Source organism: Leopardus geoffroyi, chromosome C2 (genome assembly GCF_018350155.1).
Source record: "Leopardus geoffroyi isolate Oge1 chromosome C2, O.geoffroyi_Oge1_pat1.0, whole genome shotgun sequence".
Classification (NCBI taxonomy): Eukaryota; Metazoa; Chordata; class Mammalia; order Carnivora; family Felidae; genus Leopardus; species Leopardus geoffroyi.
This window is the reverse complement of record NC_059333.1, coordinates 143275275-143293842: the sequence shown is the minus strand read 5'-3', so window position 1 is coordinate 143293842 and position 18568 is coordinate 143275275. Positions and strand designations below refer to the sequence as shown.

The 18568-nt window shown below is 38.6% G+C and overlaps 1 long non-coding RNA gene across 1 annotated transcript; it reads right to left on the bottom strand.

Annotated features, from left to right (window-relative positions):
- Positions 1–1048: 1048 nt before the first annotated feature.
- LOC123576199 lies at positions 1049–14521 on the bottom strand. The gene is made up of 3 exons (XR_006701218.1): positions 14436–14521; positions 9346–9457; positions 1049–1235 (listed from the first exon to the last, which is right to left on the bottom strand). It is a non-coding gene; the product is annotated as an uncharacterized LOC123576199 (long non-coding RNA).
- Positions 14522–18568: the final 4047 nt, after the last annotated feature.

Below are 18568 nucleotides of genomic sequence, written 5' to 3'. Positions count from 1 at the left end.
GCTCAGGTCATGATCTCGCGGTCCTTGAGTTCGAGGCCCGCGTCAGGCTCTGTGCTGACAGCTCAGAGCCTGGAGCCTGTTTCGGATTCTGTGTCTCCCTCTCTCTGACCCTCCCCTGTTCATGCTCTGTCTCTCCCTGTCTCAAAAATAAATAAAACGTTAAAAAAAAAAATTAAAAACCTTTGCTACTTATGGAAACTAAAGCATATTCCTATCTACAGCTCCCTCTAATCTTCAAAGGTGAAGCAAAATCTCCAAAGTCCCCAGACACTGCTGGACAGAGAGAAAGCCATGAAAAGAATGGCGGGGAAGCCTGTGTATTGTGTGTGTCTCCTTATTCACGAAAGAAAACCCAACCAGTCCACTGGCAAAAGCATTTGGCCACTCCGAGTTCCTTTTGCTCATAAAAAAAAAAAATCTTCTTTTTTGTTGTTTTTAAGGCCAAGAGGCAAACAATGTAACTGGGAAAGATACTGATTTCTTATGGCCCACACATATGTGCGGCACATCAAATTTTTAGCTGACAGTAATACTGTTTTCAGCACATATGCCTCTATTTATTTCTTACCATTGATTACATCCTAGGTATACAAATGGCTTTTATTTTTGTTGGATACCAGCAGAACAAACGTTTCTTGGGGAAAGCATGAAAGGTCAGAAGCCATGTCCCTTTTTTGTATTTTCAGTCTTATAGTATGTGGCCTGAATATCTTAGATACAATACAAGAAAAAGAGGCTATTTTCTTCTTGAAATTGAGATCTATTTTAGGAGTAAGGAGCAGCCTGGATGTGTCTTCAGATTAATTTTTCTTCCAAAACATTCTTCCCATAGAATTCTTTCTCTGAATTGTTTCAATGCAATATCTGATTAAGTCATTGTTTTTCATTATGGCCATGCAGTTTTTCCATATTTCTCAAAATGAAATTTATTATTTGGTTTAGTTGTTGCTTGGCTTGTTTTGTTCCTATATTTTGGAGAGGCAAGATGTTAAAATATTATTTCATGAAGTACTTCGAAATGCTACACATGTTTGGAATTATTCACATTTTATAACTTAGGGGCAGTTACATAAACTTTTCCATTTGCTACTTGAATTGTTTGTTTTGCATTGGGAGCGTTACTTCAAAAACTAAATAACTTCTCTCAGTACATTCCGGGTACTTTTCCAGGTACAGAATTACACTTTTCTCCCCCATTTGTTTCATCTAATTTCATATTCCATGGGAAGGTGTATCTAAAATAAAAAAAAAAATACAGTAAACCAATAAAAGCAACAATTCTCCAATAAGCTCAAGTCTTCTTCTTCTTCTTTTTTTTAAGAAAACATTTATTATTACCTGTTATGGATTGAATGTTTCTCTCCCCACTCCACCTTCATTCAGATGTTGAAGCCCTAACCCCAATGTGACTACCTTTACGGAAGTCAGTAAGGTTAAATAAGGGTGGGGCTCTGATCAAATAGGATTTGTGTCCTTATAAGAAGAGACTGCAGAGAACCCACTCTTTCTGTCTCCACCATGTGATGACACAGTGAGAAGACAGCCATCTGCAAGCCAGGAAGAGCTCTCACCAGAAATAAAATCAGCTGGCCTCTTTGGAAGGCATAACAATGATCATGAATTGCTTCACTCCTAAGAATAAATTGTCATATTGTGGAAATTAGTTAATTTAGGTTTGTTTGCATTCTCAGATCTCTGATATATTTAAAAAAAACACTTTGATTTTATAGCTTACCTGGCTTGTTTTTGTTAAGGTGGAAGAAATGATAACGTGATTTTCCTCATCTTTTTTGAACGTGGAAATCCCTAATGCTTTAAAAATGCAATTTGAAGGCATTTCTGACTTTACGTTGATCTCATTTTAGAGATCTACAGTGGAATTTACAAAAAATAATTTGCTAGCTGCACAGTACATTGTTTTATCTTTGATTAACATCCATCAACTGGCTAATGAATTTCAATGATTGACAAATTTGTAGATAATATTCTACTTTCAATAATGTTTCATTTACTGGAACATAGACATTGGGTTAGGCCAGGCCAGCCCAGCATTTACTTAAAATTACTGCCACTGTATGTAATCAGCTTTTTATTGGTCCTTGACCTGCTATGATTTTTTTCACTAAAGCTCTTCCATTATCCTTGGATGAAATGTCATCATCTTATTGTTTTAGCTATTTTCTTTACAATTTCATCTGTACATATTTATATTTATCTCTATCGTTCATGTTTATACTATGTTTTTTAAAAAATGTGGGATGTTTCCTTTTAAATTTCATTTAAGAAAAATAATCTGCATTTATTGGAATTTATTAAAGAAAAGTCACGCTTAATTTTATTTTAGAGCTGAAATATGTATTTCTTGTCCTTCTTGTCCTATAAACATGTCCTTCTCCAGTTACCCCCCTTTCAGTAATCTGAGCTGTACAAGTCTTATTGCCTGCGTGTCATAAAACTGTGAACGTGCCAACTGACATCATAATCATTTTCTTAATTCACTCCTTAATTCATTTGTCTTTTAACAAATGGTCATTGAGAACTCACCAGGCACTCTGCACGTGCTTGATACTTGATACAATAGTGAGCAAGAGTCGTTGACCTGGATCAATTATATTACACTGTCTCACATTCTTTCATGTTCATATCTTTTTAGTCAATGATTTTATGTGATGCTTTTCAGAGATGCTAATGTCAGTAACATAACTCACTTTTCAGTAGTCTTTTGCAGTGCTGAGTCAAGTTAAAGATGAAAAGCCCTCATTTGGCTTGTAGAATCTTAGATTTATTGATTTACTGTTGCCTTAATAGACATTCCAGGTGGCAGGTCCAGGCTAGCACCTGGCAGATAGTCCCACTAAGAATCATATAAGAAATTGAAAATATACTTAACTAACAAGATTCCACACTTACCCCATTTTTAACCTCCCTTTAAACATACTAAGAACCCAAATTTTTATGGATGGAGATACATTGAAAGAACATACAAGAGGAGGCACCGCAGGTTTTGTTCTTCTTCTTTTTTTAAAAATTTATGTATTTATCTTGAGAGAGAGTGTGAGCAGGGGAGGGGCAGAGAGAGAAAGAGAGAGAGAGGATCCCAAGCAGGCACCGTGCTGTCAGCACGGAGCCTGATGCAGAGCTTGAACTCACAAACTGTGAGATCATGACCTGAGCCAAAACCAAGAGTCGGTTGTTTCAACTGATTGAGCCACACAGGCACCCCTGCAGCTTCTATTCTAATTCTTAGATATTAGGTGTCATGGGAGATATCTGCCTATCTTTTTATGATCCCATGGCATCTTCTTTTACCAGGACCTGACATTCTAAAGGGTGATTGGTATAAAAATTCTCAAGATTGCCAAATGTCCTTGAAATTTCATGAGTATAGAATGGATTATTCTGTTTTGCTCAATTAATTAGTTTGCAATACATTAACATTTCTTGATGAAACAAGGTTGTCAGTTAGTTAAGCCATTTTTTAGGATGAGAAGAGTTGTGTTAATATGACCCTGAACTATTTTTTTTATCAATCAGTGGTCGATTATTTTAAATTTTCAGGATTGCCTACCTTTATCAATCCTTCCTCCTTCCCTAACAGTTTGATCTGTTACCAGTAACAGCCAGCTAGTATAACTTTTCATCATTCTGTGTATTCATGGTCTGTACTTAGATTCAAGTGTGAATGACAGAGTTCTCAGTATATTGGTTGCTTCGAATATGGCCCATCTGGATGGACCAAACGTTGAAAACTGTTCTCTTTTGGAAACAGAATTTAACTGCTGCTATATATCAACACTTGGATACCCTTGGGGAAGCTTTATCTAAATATATCTTGTACTAAATGTAATGTGAAGGCCCTTGTAGCACTGGTTGTAAACATGTGACTCCAGGAGAGGTTCCTGAGAATGAGGTGGGTGGGGCAGAACCACCCACCGTGACTTGCGACTTCCAACAGAGCCATTTGCACCACCACAAGTCACTGATAGCCCTGCCTTGCTGGCCTTCCTGGTCACCACCGATAAGCTCCTCCCTTTCTATTCTATCTCCAGAGAGCAATTAAGAGCAAGGCGGAGAATATGTTCCTTGGAGAAGTAAATACTTAGACTGCACATAAATGTATTGGATGTCAACTGAGGTTTTCCATAGATAACTTGCAATCCTTAAGTGGGGGAGATGGACAATCGAATTATTGATTTCAACTTCAAAATCAGATACGTTGGCCCATAACTCTTTTGGAGAAAAGCAGAGAACCATTTAGTTATAGCACTGAAAGTGGAGGCTGAAGCAAAAGAGAACACATTTTTGTACCCTAAAACTCACATGATGCAAAGCTTTTTTATTGAAAGAAAAAAAAAAGACCCAAGAGTTTAGAGAATCGTGTTCCATGGCCCTGTCTCTGTAGTAGCCCAAAGAATGAGTTACAAATACACATTTTACCATGTTTATATGCCTGACTTAATGGTTGATTATATTCTACCATGTTTGAAATTAGCTAGACATATACATATTGAGGCTAATGGAAAGAGAGGGCAGAAGATGCCATGAGAAAATGTCTGGTGGAAAGTTAGGTATGCAAGTTGAATTTCCTTTCTACACCTTCTACTCCTTGGAAGATTCCTTAAATCTTAATATAAATCTCATCTTCATCGTCCTTCTCCCTGATTCTCTTCCCTTTCTCAGAGCTTGATGGGTGTACTGCCTGGGTCTTGGGTTTCTTAGTCAGTCTGTCAGAAGCCTGCGTCATGCTTCCCATGGAGATCTAACAGCATTTTCTTGCCCCACACCACCCCCGAAACCCACTGATCACTTTAAGGGAGGTTGGAATGCTCTCTTATACTCAGTTTCCACGCAATGATTCAATTTAACACACATACACATTGACACATCGTGCTAACTAATGTGGCAAGAACCGGGCATATAAACGGGCAGAAGTAGTCTAAACATCTGCTGTGGTCTCCTGCACATGTTAATCTTGATTAGTCACTACTGTAATTTAAGTCCAGAATCCTTCCAATAACCTCTATTACTTCTTTCCTCATTTTTTTCTGACTTTGCATTCATGCGTCAGTGTGCACATATTGATTCAGACCTATGCCAACCAGTAGACAAGTATAAGTCCTGTTGCCATTACCCTTGAGCAACTGAATTGTACTAAAATTTTTTCTAACTTTAAAAACTTTAATGAAAAGTTGAAGGATGATGTGGAAGGATCCCATTACACACTTTCTGGTTTTCTTCCTTCCTTTAGGCCTATTTCTCTCATTCTTCATCATGTCAAACGACTTGGCCTTGACCACTTGACCTTCTCTACCACATGCCCCTTAAAAATGTAAAGATACACTTTTTTACGTGCTTCTCTTATATGGTGCAGCTCCAGAAATCAAGGCTACTTCCATAGAGGGAACTCTACCCCTCCCTTCAAGTGTAGACAAATGAGTTATTCAACAATTAATGGTGTAGCAAAATAAATGTGACCGCCAATGTAGACAAGTCTCTAGGGAAATTTGGATCTCCAAATAACTTTAAATAATGTAAAAAAATCTGCATAGATTAGAAATGGGATATCTGAACAGAAGAAAACTAGAGGTAGTCAAATATCTACCCCTAAATCTGCATCAGGTCAAAATAATATCTTCTGTTTTCCAGATTTTCAAGAACCTCTTATTTCTATTTTATAGAAAATGCTCCAGTGTAGAGAAGTTACGGTAATTATAAAGATCTTCCCAAATTGTTCTGCAAACATAATATGACCCCGATATCATGAATGAAAAAAGAATGCATAAAAAGCTTCATTTTCTTTAACAGTTTACAGGTACTAGTCTAAATTTTTTTCCTGAGTCAATGTTAAAAAGTTAAGTTTTTAAAAATTTGCTCATTTTATGTTTCCCAACTTGTTAGCATATTAGCATTAATTCCATTCTTTTATTATGTTTTTAAATTTAATTTTATCAAAGTATCACATACATGAAAAATGTGCATAAAACTCTTAAAGGGTAGATTAATATTCAAAAAATAAATACAAATAAAAGCAGTACTCAGAAAATTAATACAATATATAAAGTATCAGAAGTCCTCTCCATTTTCCCTGAGGGAAACTATGTTAATAAACATTATTCTGCCTTGTACAACCATAGACTGGTTTTGTGTTTTTGAACTTTATCTAGCTGAATCATATGGTATATACTCTTGTGTCTGATGTTTTCTCTTAAGGATTTATCCATGTTTTAGAATGTAGTTACAATTTGTTAGCTTTTATTAGTGTGTGGTATCCCTTTGTGTAAATATGCCACAATGTATTTATTCCTTCTATTATTTTATTTTATTTCAAAGTTGATTTATTTATTTTGAGAGAGAAAGAGAGCGAGCGAGCTGGGAGGGGCAGAGAGAGGGAGAGACAGAACCCCAAGCAGGCTTTGGGCTGTCAGTGCAGAGCTCGACAGGGCTTGAACTCATGAACCATGAAATCATGACCTGAGCTGAAATTAATTTTAGAATAGAATTGCTGGATCACAGGGTGTGAACATGTGTAAGCATCTTTCTAAATGGGTGCCCCAATTTAAATTCTTTTTTTTTTTTTTTTAATTTTTTTTCAACGTTTATTCATTTTTGGGACAGAGAGAGACAGAGCATGAACGGGGGAGGGGCAGAGAGAGAGGGAGACACAGAATCGGAAACAGGCTCCAGGCTCTGAGCCATCAGCCCAGAGCCTGATGCGGGGCTCGAACTCACGGACCGCGAGATCGTGACCTGGCTGAAGTCGGACGCCTAACCGACTGCGCCACCCAGGCGCCCCTGAATTCTTAACAGCATAGCTGTAATATATGCCCCCCCACCCCGCCCCACAGCACACACAATTGGTGTTCACAGTGGTCTTCATTCATTACAGGTGTGTAATAGTACCTCGTTTTGGTCTTAATCTTCATTTATTTATGATTAATGAGACTGAGCCCTTTATGTTTACTGCTCATTTGCATGCCTTTCATGTTGTGTGGAAGTCTCTGAGCCCATCTGCTTTCTCTTACTAAGTTAAAAAAATATATAGTCTAGATGCAAAGCTTTCATCATATACATACGTGGAAATTATCTTTGACCCCCGAAGTCTTTCCCTTTCTCTCTCTTAAATGGTGTCTTTTGAGAAAGAGAGTTTTTTCTTCATTTTAACTTAGACTAATTTCTCTGTTTTTCTCCTTTTTGGGTTTTTGCTGTTCTTGCAGCTTGCTTAAAATATCCTTGCCTGACATAGGGTGTTAAAGACATCCTTCGATGTTTTCTTCTAGAAACTTTATTGTTTTACTTTTCTTATTTTAATCTGTGTAATCCATTTGGAATTGGTGTGTGTGTGTGTGTGTGTGTGTGTGTGAGAGAGAGAGAGAGAGAGAGAGAGAGTCAAAATTTCATTTTCACATGGGCTCTTCCATCGTTCCAGCACCATGTATTGAAAAGACCATCCTTTCCCACCTCTGCTGTGGCACCCGGGTCAGAACTCTAGTGACTGTTTAAGTGTGGGTCTGTTGCTGAGCTCCACATCCTGTGACTTCTGTTTTGATGCCTAGACCATCATAATTCCTATTCCTTTGCAATGAATTCGGTGTTTGACTGTAGGGATTCTCCAGCTTTGGCCCTCTTTAGCATAAATTTGGCTTTTCTTGGCCCTCTGTATTTGTATATAAACTTTAAAATTATCTTGTCAGTTTACAGACAGACACACATACACACACAGACCTGGTGAAGTTATATTGATTCTGTAGATCCATTTATGGAGAATTCTGTTTGTTTACAAAACGGAATCTTCCGGGAACATGACTAATCACTCTGCTTGCTTGGGTATTCTTAAATTAAATTTCTCACAATTATGTTTTATAGTTTCTAGTGTGCGTGTTATATTTATTCTTAGCTACTTTTTCATGCTCTTGTATATTTTAATATTTTCTGATTATTTGTTGCTGGTATATAGAAATCTAAATTGATTTTTTATTCCACTACCTAGTTATATCATTTTGTTATTTAAGTTTCTATTAAGTTTAAGTTTATACTTAAATTTCTATTTTATCTGCAATTAGCTAACATTTATATGCTTCTGTTTTCTGATGTGTAAAAAAAGACATACTCTTGATAGTTCTAACTACACAGAGATAGTGTGATAATTAATTGAAATAATACATATCAAACACTTAGAACAGTTTTTAGCACATAATAATTGCTATACACATGTTGGGTATTATTATATATACTAACATAAAATGATTTCCAAGACATTGTTAACACACATAAATCAAAGCATCATAACTCCATCCATGTTTAAACAGCAATGATTATGTGTGCAAGTGTGCATATTTACATGAATGTGTAGAAAAGGCCAGAGAGAACACAAATTAGTGTGTTAATAGTGGATACTTCTGTGATGAGCATGAGATGGGGAAGTGTAAAGGACTTTATTATGTGTACTTCTATATTTGTTTTGTTTGTTGGTTTTTTTTTTTTGTAATGAGACTGTATTTGATTTTTACTTACATCCCATAAAATTCTACTTTTAGTTTTTTGTTTTGTTTTGTTTTGTCGAAGGAGAGAAAGAGAGAGAGAATGAGCTGGGGAAAGGCAGAGAGTGACAGAGAGAGAGAGAGAATCCAAGCAGGCCCTGAGCTATCAGTGTAGAGCCTCACACAGGGCTCAGTTTCACAACCATGAGATCACGACCTGAGCCAAAATCAAGAGTTGGACGCCTGAGCGTCCCAGTTGCCCCTAATTATTCTACTTTTAAAAAGGCCCTATGGAGCATAGAGAAGAGCCAGAGAGCCCATAGGTCAGTATAATCTTTCAATGCTAGGGAGCTAGTTCCAAAGAGAAATTTCCAGGGCTCACAATTAGCCGCAGCCTCATACCTAGAAAGTTTGGATTTTAGATATACCTCATATGAAGAATGAACAGATCTCAGTGGTGATCAGAAATGAAAGGGGAGGGAGAGAGAGAGGAGGTCTCTTCGATGTCTAGGTTTCTGGTTTTGGTGACTGTGTGGATGGTAGCGTTAGTCAACAAAACGACAAACACTGGAGGCAGGTAGGTTTGTAGAGAAAAACAAAAGCCAATTCCATTCTGGTCCTCCAATATCTGAGAGATGTGTGTCCTATTCAAAGATCATTATTCTACACACACCATAGAATATTAAACTCTTTTTTCTTATGATGGTCTGCTTTCTCACAAAGCTGAACGGCTCTTTAAAATAACAACAAAATGAACTTTAGATGCTCTTCTGTTTCTACACAAACTTATAGGATCTCTAGTGACTGAGAAAAAATATTCCTCCTCCCCCTTTTCTCTGTTATTACCTCATGAGGGCCCCTAACTCACCAACCAGCCATTCAGAAATGGGTGTGAGGTCCTGAGGCCTTTGGGCATCTGCAGGCAGGGTCCCTTTTTTTTTTACCAGAGGTACGCTGTCTCTACCAACACAGCATAACTCCTGAGTGAGAAGTAAGAATAAAATACCATTAGTTTGTTGTTTTAGCTAGTTGACACAAATTGGTTGACGTATTGTTTTTTTCTCTCAATGAATTCATTGTAGCAATGATTCATTATTCACAAAATTTTCATTAAATTTCCTGCAAGTTCAGGAAACTGGACCAGACCTAGTATCTTGGATTTAAATATTGAGTGGTCATTGTCATTTTTATGACTCTCAGAAGGGCCCTAAATCTATTTTCTGTATAAAGGAGTTACAATACTTTACAATAGAATAGTGAATAGCACTTGAGAATATAGAGTGTGGAATTTTCAGTAATCCTTTATGGATCGCCTTGTATTTTTATCAATGTATCCAAACAATAAAAGTTTAATGAATTATCAGCGTAAACACATAGTAATATCTCAGGCCTGAAGAAACAATAGGGGTTTCTCTTAGTTACCAAGAGAAGTCTCTATTGGATTTTATCTTCTCAGCAAAAATCAACAACACTGACATTTCTTGGAAGGTCCTTTGTGTTGAGACATGGTCTAGGTATGAGGATTTATGGTAATTATTCAAGCAAAAAATAATTGAAGCTATCATTCAGTATGTGTGACTAGAAAACAATAGGCTAAGGAGAAATGTGGCTAAATGATAAAAAAACAAACAAAAGATGAGTGGGTAGTGTGTCATGAAATCTTGGCAATGGTTTTCCAGGGACTGTATCTTAACCCAATGGAAAGAAACCAATATATGGATTTCCTGACACTTTTACATACAGTTAGAATTTAAAAAAAAAAAAACACCTTATTTCTGAGACAGACAGACACACACACACACACACACACACACACATCTACACAGTAAAAAACATAATTCTATGAATACTTTAGTCTAAAGCCAACATTCAATTTAGAAGATAATTAAGGGAAAGGGAATTTCTTCCTGAATTATCCACACTGACTTTCAAATAGTTCTCACTGGAAGTAGCGAAAAGCAAACCAAAAAGAAAATACAGTCTTTCCGGAAATGTTTTAATAACTCAGTGTATTAGTTGCCTATTGCAGCTGTAACAATGATTGATGTCTTTCTCACACACAATATGAATCCAACCCATCCGTAGGTCCCCAAAAGTTCGAACCCTTAGAGCATAAAGTCAGGTTCAAAATCTGATCTAAATCTCATTAATTCTAAAGTCTCAAATCTCATCATTAAATCATCTAAAATGGGTGTGAATGAAGCTCTAGATACATTTCATCCTGGCACAAAATTCCTCTCCATCTGTGCACCTGTAACACTGAAGACTCAAGTTATCTGCTCCAAAAATAAAATTATGGGACAGGCACTGGATACGTTATACGTATCCCCATCCACTAAAGGAGAAAAATGAAAGGAAAAAAGGAGGTCCCAAGCAATTTTGAAATTCAACTGAGCAAACTCCATTAGTTTTTTTTTATAATGTTTATTTATTTTTGAGAAAGTGCAAACAAGGGAAGGGCAGAGAGAAAGGGGGACAGAGGATCTGAGCAGTTTCTGTGCTAACAGCAGTGAGCCCTATGTGGGGCTTGAACTCATGAACTGTGAGATCATGACCCGAGTTGGACACTCAACTGACTGAGCCACCCGAGAGCCCCTCCATTAAGTTTTAAGGCCCAGAAATAGTTGGTTCCTCGGTGGTCAATGGATGCACCTTCTGGGCTCAAAGTTCTGTCCTACTGTCCCAAAGAATCATCCTTCCTTTTTCATTAAAGGTACTATGAGTTGAAAGCTGAGTAGTTTATTAGTCTGTTTCCTGCCTACAAGTTTTTGGGAGTCCAACAACTTGTGGTTCTCCTGTTATATCTCAGGAACTCATTCCATTAGATAAAATGTTTCTGCATGGGTCTCTTCTAAATGGTCTCATCTCTACTTTTGTCTTCTGCTGAGATAGCATGAGGAGACCCATGATTTGCATGACTCATCACTTCAAAGGGCCTTCTGTGTGAATGAATATTGTGACTTTTGTCTCCTCCAAGAATCTAGGAAAAGGCTCCAGAGAATCAGCCTTGGATTTGTCTCCAGAGCATACCTTCCTGACAGTAAATCTCTTAATTTTGGTATCATTTATGATCTGGATAAGGCTAAACATTTACACCAAATCCTTGATTCTTTTTACATCATGGTTCTTCTCTCAGATTATCTCTTTTTTTTTTTTCTCACATTTTACCATAGGCAACAAAGAGGGCCAGGCTACATCTTTAACACTTTGCTTGGAAATCTCTTTAGCTGAATATCCAAGTCCATTGTCAGTTCTACTCTCCACTCAACTATGTGACCCACTTCAGCTATGCTTCCTGCTGCTAAATAACAAGGATGCCTTTTCTTTCAGCTTTCTATAGCATGTTACCATTTATTTCTGAGTCTTTAGCAGCAACCCCTGTAATGTCCACATTTCAATCAACAGTCTTTTTATGATAATTTTTTATTTATTATCTGAAAGACAGTGTGCACGAGTGGGAGAGAGGGGCAGAGGGAGAGAGAGAGAGAGTGAGAGAGAATCTTAAGCAGGCTTCACACTCAGTGCAGAACCCAATGTGGGGCTTGATCCCATGACCCTGGGATCATGACCCGAGCGGAAATCAAGAGTTGGACACTCTACTGACTGAGCCACCCAGGCACCTCTATGATAATTTAAATATTCTCTAAGATGATAGGAGCTTAATTCCTTCTGAGCCCTCGTGAGCAGCACGTCAGTACCCATATTTGTACCAATAGTCTGTCCACAGGAATCTAGGCTTCTTCTTTCATGCACCTCAGAATTCCTCAGTCCTCTAACATTGTCAAATTCCAAAGCCACATCTACGTTTTTTAGGTATTTGTTATAGCAGCATTTCCAGATACCAAAAAGTACATTCATTTCTTATTGTTGCTGCAACAAATTATCACAAATTCAGTGCCTTAAAATAGCACAAAAATGTTCTCTTATAGTTTGGAGGGGCTGAAGAAGTCTGCTATGAGTGTTGTGGGACTAAAACCAAGGTGTTAGCTGGTTTGGTTCCTTCTGGAGTCTTTGAGGGGAGAATCAGCTTCTTTGTCCTTTTCAGCTTCTAGAGGCTTCCTGTATTCCCTAGCCCGTGACCCCTTATATCACCCCAACCTCTTACTTCCATTGTCATAGCTCTTACTACGTTTATGATCTCTTGTCTCTCTCTTACAAAGACCCTTGTGATTATATCAAGCCCCCAGATAATCCAGGATAATCTCCCCACCTAAAAACCCCTAACTTAGTCAAATCTACAAAGTACCCTTGCCATGTTAAGATAACATACTCACTGGTTCTGGGATTAAGATATTGGATTGATTTGGTGGACATCTTTGGGAGAATCATTCAAAGAAAATAGATTTTTTTTGCTTAAATTATCCAATTTGGATATTTTTTTTAGCCCTCTATTTTTGGCATTTACTTATTCACTTGTCCTTTATTTAATTCATTAGCACTTGATAATCATTTCACCTGGACCAGGCTCTGTATCATGTGTCAGGGCTAATAGAGATGATTACTAGGTTTTCTATACTCAGAGCCCAGAATGTCAGATCAATGAGGATCAATATCTTAGTGACTGTTTGTCATTAAGTAAAAGGACATAATCACGTATGTCAAGTATGTTTCAAAATATTGACCAACTGAACAGCCATCCTTTGGGAGTCCTGGGTAAAGACAGATGACCTGACAGTACTCACACATCTATTCACAATTTTGAGCCATGTAAGAGGCTTTAAACCTGAATTTTTCTTTAGTATAAAGCATTTTGTGCGTTTATCATAGAAATCGCAATCCTTAGACAATCCTGGTCCCTACCAATGGCCGACAAAGTTCTAGAAGCATTGAAAATGTTTACTAAAGTCTTCTCAAACTGAATTTAATTGAATTTGGATTTGAGTTGCAAATAAAGACTGCTTGGGAAAAACTCATCCTTTCTGTTGTAAGTAGGATTTGGGAAGAGTGTAATAAGGTTCTTTTTGTTTACTTCCACTTCATCTGGTTGTCAGAGAAAAGAAGCTTCTATCAGGTGTGACATAGAGAAATGAGATCAGAAGAGAAGACAGTGCCGGTTGGAATTGGAGATATAATCAGAAGAGGTTTTTATTTTTCCCTCGGTAGTCTCTACAGAGCCTTGACAGCTGTATCCTCCCTAAAAAACCTTAATAACCCAACTACTGTGTTTGGCATTGGTGCTAGAGCTGCTGATCATCAATTTTATACTTGCTAATGATTTACGAGTAGCCAACCCAGTCCCAGAGTCTGCAGTCCATTAGCACTGGCAGCCATAGAGGAAATAGTGGCCTTGAGATGCTACACAGCTATAAAGAGCCAGGATTGTCTAGTCTCGACACTTTTTAATGCTGCCAATAACAGTGCGGTCTTGGACATAAACTCTGTTCCTGGCTCAAAAAATGACACTATCATTGATACCAAAGATTTATCCTATAAAAGACAGACTGTGCTGGTGTGGAGTCTTCTCATCTATAATCCAGAGGGCTGGGCTAAAATGGATCCTTTCACTGTGGACCAAATCCAGGCACCAAAGGGTTTGCTGAACAAATGGGTAGAATAAACATGGGAGTGTTTATCTGCCCTAAGGGTAAAGGCAAACAAATTAATTTCAATCTCTTTAACAGGTGCCTTGGCATTCTGCAAATGAGTGTGATAGCTACCAATGTCTCTTAGGTATCAGTTAAAGCATTCTAGAGGTTCTGTAAAATCCAGAGCCTTTGTCTCCCATCACCTCTCTCCATTGGCCAGGTAGCAATGCTTTTTCTGTTTTTCTTTCCCTTATCATCATTATCAACTTATCATTTATTAAGCACCCACTATATACCAGGTACTTTAATGTGCGGCTTATTCAAATGACTCAATTTCATCGCTCCATTCAAGTGCCAATTTTAGGAGAAACTGCCTCCACACCCATAATCTTCCCAATTGGGCCCTTTGGGTACCTTTTGTGCTTTCAGATACCTTGACGTGGATCAGGGAAGAAACTCTCATAGAGCAGCCAAAAATTATGGCCTTCAATGATGCAAAGCATGGGCAAGATGTTGTCTTACTTACATTATGACTAAAGAACTGGCTTGTGGGGGCTCTGGGTATGGAATGGGTACATCGTGACATATTCAAAGACAGCCAGCCAGTGTTGGCAAATTTTACCTGAGTTGGAACCTCAGGACTGGTGAACTCTCTCATACTCTGAGGCAGGAAAATAGCATTCATTGTAGCACTTCTTGGTCTGGTCTACATACCCTGGCACTTTCCACACAGCCAATCCTCCTCTAGAAAATGGGCCTTGGGTTTCCACACCCTTAGTTTGGCACTTCTCTTCCTTGGACTTTCACCAATGTCCCCTTTCTACCTTTTACACTGAAGCCTTCACCAGGCTCTTCTCCCCCCAAAAAGAATATGCAAGGTGTCTAGAAATGCTTAGTTTTCCTAGATCTGGGCCCTTAACCGTTATTCACAGCCAATGTGTTTATTCTACCTCAAGGGTAAGAAGGTTTGGGGCAAAAATGTGGGTCCCAGGACTTCCAGAAAAAAAGAAATAAAGTTGAGTTTTATATCAAAAATTAGAACAAGTTGCACGTTAGTGGGACAAAGTAGAGCACGGTGGCTGGGCTGTGTGTATTCTCAGGTCAGTCTGCGTGGGTGTGCAACCAGAGTCTATCGCTAACTGAATCACTTAATGGAGTTGGCAGGTTTTTTTTCCATCAAGGGTTAATAGTAAATAGTTTGACTCTGCGGCCATGCAGTCTTTATTACATCTACTCAATTCTACCCCTGTAGCATGACAGCAACCACAAGCATTGCACAAACAAATGAGCATGACGGTGTTTTAGTAAAACTTTACTGAAAAACAAAAACAAACAAACAAAAAGAGATATTGGGCTGGACCCAGTTCATGGGCTACAGTTTACCCCACACTCTGACCTATGCCAATTTACTTAATGATATGGACGGATTGTGTGTGTCTCCAAAATTCATCCCGGGAGGGTGGTACCCGGAGGTGGAGTGTTTGGGGGGTTTTGGGTCCTGAGGATGGAGTTCTCCATGAGGAGAGAGTCTTCATGAATGGCTTAGCGCCCATATAAAAGGGGTCCCGGAGAGCTCCCTCACCTCTTCTGCCATGTGAAGACACAGGGAGGTAGATTACCGTCTATGAACCAGGAAGCAAGCTTTCACCACACACTGAATCTGCTGTCCCCTTTATTTGGGACTTCTCAAGCTCCAGAACTGTGAAAAATAATTGTTTGATGTTTAAGCCACCCAGTGTATGGTATGTTTGTGATAGTAGCCCCAAGAGACTAAGGCACTTGGCTTCTATGACTTCATTTATAAAGTAGAGATAATAAGATACTACTAATGCATGTAAATTACTTAGAAGCATACCTGGCATTCGAGAAATTCTATTACTATCTTTGCTGTTGTTCCTATATAATTTTATATCCAGCTGCCAACTCAACATTTGCACTTGGTTATCTGATTGACATTTCAAATTTAATAAGTCCAAAACTGATCTCTTGATCATTCTTATCAAATCTGCCTCTCTCTCAGACTTCCCCATTTCAGCTGATGGCAATTCCATCATTCCAGTTGCTCAAACCAAAACCTTGGACTCAATGCCAACTCTATTCTCTCCCCCATATCCTATATTTAATCCAATAGGACGTTTTATTGGCTGTATATTTAAATATAACCAAAACCTGATCACCTGTCCCTATTTCTACCGCTACCACCTGGTGTAAGCCCCCATCATCTCTTGGCTGTAATTGGACCTTTTCATGGAAATTTGAGGAAAATCCTCCTCCTATCGTTACTCTCTGGCTAACCCCACCGTCCCTCGTGTGGCTTACTAAAGTTGGTTTTACTCTATTTGTAACTATTTTAAAATCTTAACTAAAGTAAACGGGCACTATTTTCCTGACCACCATATGATCATTGGAGAATCTTAAGCATTATACATAGGGAATAAAAGCGTTTCCAATCAGGCAGGACATTTGCCAAGAAAAATAAGAGGAGGGTGACTTAAATTTTCTGTGGTTCGCTCAGTTCCTGTACCTTACCAGATGCCAGGTAGAAGATTGCTCGATGGGAGCTAATTTAGTTACTTCCTCCTAACCAAGATGTGTTAAGTCTGGATGGGGCTGGGACTAGGGTGAAGACAAAGAGATGTTTGCCTGTGGTGCAAAATTTGAGAGGGTGCCCAAAACTCTGTAGTCAAGAGAAATACTACTTTAATGCAATATTCTAAAAGAATCAAATCAGCAAACTATGGCTCTTGGCAAAACCTCCTGTTTTTGTCAGTGAAATTTAATTAGAAGAGACCTATCCATTTCTGAGGGAGTGGGTCACAACCCCGGAGGAAGAGCAGTAGGAAGCTGACCATCAAGCCTTTGTGCCTGGAACTGCCTCTCACTAATAAGAATCACCTTCCAAATGACCCTGGTGCAATGGGAAGGAAATTGGCCAGGGAAGCTTGTTGACCAGCATTCTAGTTCAGGCACTGCCACTGGCCCCGGGCAAGCCTTGCAATCTCTCCTCATCCATGAAATTAAAGGTTTGGACTTCTTCATCCTCAAAGGCCTTGTACTTCTAAAATTCTACAAAATCCATTTGCCAAATTTTCTCTAGGTATCCAGTCATGTATGCCATTTGTCTTGTTCCTGAATCCTCTGCGATGCAATCACACTTTGCTTTTTTCCAACCAAGTTCCTTTCATTCTTAGCTTTGTGATGGTTAATTCCAGTGTAGTTAAAGTGCATCCTGGAGCTGCCTGCAAATCCCATTTAGTCCTGACTTATCAGCATCTCCCCGCAGAACACTGTGCTCTCCTTTTTGTGCAGATGATCATGGTACATGCTAGAATTCTTCTCATCCTGTTGGTTTCATTCTGCAAGTGCTTTTATATCCTGTTCATAAATCTGAATAATAATAACTGTAAGTTGGAGGCTGCTGGCTAGCAGCTTTATTCTTTTCTGAAGGTGAGACCAAAGTGAATAGGCATATAGCAGACACATTTACAGGAAATGAAAAGAAGAATGTGGGAAGAATTCACTCATGTAAGTGAGCCACTCCTTCTCTAAAGAGCTCCAAGCCTGGCTTTGGTGAGTAAAGGGAAGGCAGAGAGTGACCATAAGGATTTGGGAAATACGGTTCAACACCCTTGAGCAGTTGTGGCTAATACCGAAGCTTCATCCAGTCTCTGTTGTAGTGCTTTTCTACAAATAAGTGTTTATTTACCACTGCTTTACTCATGTTTTAAAGAATACATTTAACTAGCACAGAAGCCACAATAAATTGAGATCCCCTTCCTCAAGCGTATCGATTTTTCCTATATCAATAGGTTTATTTCCTTTGTAAATATCTAATGAATTTGTGTAGGCACTAATATGAACCATCCCTCTATCTCTTACCTGTGTCATTTCCAAGAAAAAAAGAGAAAGGTAGCCATTTAACTCACATTAGCTTTTGATCTAACCAATAATCATCACAATTTTTCACAGTTTTTCCTGTCAAAAATTTCCTGAAGAAATTTTCCATTTCCCACTCAGGAAAGATCATGCCAGCCTGGGACTGGCTACCACAAAGACATACATCTTGTAGAAGACCCAGTGGCAAATAAGTGAATAGCCACTCCATCCGGCACCGTGCATCATTAGGGTTGGCGGAGGAAACATCTCTTCCTTTCTTCTCAAAATGATACCTACCGGGTCATCAGTCTTCAGGCACCATTTGTACCTCTGCTCTCCCTGCTCTGTCCCAAGCTAACTCCTTCTTAATAGATGTGGAGCCTGGCATCTTTTCTTTCCATGTGTACCCACTCATCTTCTGCCTACGCCCTTGCTGTCATCTCTATACAGTTCTGCCAGGAAATTAATTTTCTTCAAGAAGCCAGAAACACAAAGGATCAAAGAAATTGTCCTGGAGAGCCTGAACCATCAGTAGATGTGATGGACATAACATGGCACAGGTTCCCTGAGACCCGTTTGCTCTTATTGTTATTGGAGAATCCACATTTCCTTTCAGTAAATGTCGATCATCATTTTAAGGGCCGTTTCCTCACCAAAATGATGCTTTACAAAGCAGGAGTGTCTTTTGTT